This window comes from Nematolebias whitei, chromosome 14 (assembly GCF_014905685.2).
Source record: "Nematolebias whitei isolate Nwh7 chromosome 14, NemWhi1, whole genome shotgun sequence".
In the NCBI taxonomy this organism is placed as follows: Eukaryota; Metazoa; Chordata; class Actinopteri; order Cyprinodontiformes; family Rivulidae; genus Nematolebias; species Nematolebias whitei.
The window spans coordinates 13,150,838-13,151,412 of record NC_056511.1 but is presented as its reverse complement, the minus strand read 5'-3'; the positions used below and the strand labels follow the sequence as shown (position 1 = coordinate 13,151,412).

Below are 575 nucleotides of genomic sequence, written 5' to 3'. Positions count from 1 at the left end.
GATCCCTTTATCAGATAAGTTAAACTAAACTCTTTCATGTAAAACCAAATCAGCATTTCCACTCAAATATTATCAAATACACCAATCTGCCAGGTGGACAGAGGCAAACAAAACTGGAAATGTGAGAATCTGTAACAATACCAATGAGGAGCAATGGCCTCCAGTGTGGCCAGTCCTCATGACACACCTCAATCACTCTCATTACTGATTCAAACCTCAGCAGCTCACAGCTTGAGAGAGAATGGTGATCACAATCAACCCCCCCCTACAGCATTAATCTTTATCTCATTGCATGCCATTGGTTGACTGACAGGTTCACCAACAGCGTAAATGTATAAAAGCACTACGTTCACTTTTCAAAGACATCTTTCTTTCAGGAAGTGCTACTGCTGCCGTTGCTGCTGCTACTGCTGCTTGGACCAAACAACACAAGGTAAAATCTGACCGTTTTTCTTCATCAATATCAGAAGAAAGAAAAAAATCAGTCTAGGCCTGATTATATTTACGTTGTGTAATTATAGTAACAAGAACAAAAAAGGTTGAATCATGTCATCTGGACTTCGTTTTTTTGTTAA

At 39.3% G+C, this 575-nt stretch overlaps 1 protein-coding gene across 1 annotated transcript in view; it reads left to right on the top strand.

The window, feature by feature from the left end:
• The first annotated feature begins 370 nt into the window (after nucleotides 1-370).
• LOC119420483 (galactose-specific lectin nattectin) overlaps nucleotides 371-575 on the top strand; it is a 7,870-nt gene continuing 7,665 nt past the window's right edge. The window contains exon 1 of the mRNA XM_037687882.1: nucleotides 371-433. The gene's annotated coding sequence lies outside the window, so the exon portion shown is untranslated. The remainder of the gene's footprint in view (nucleotides 434-575) is intronic.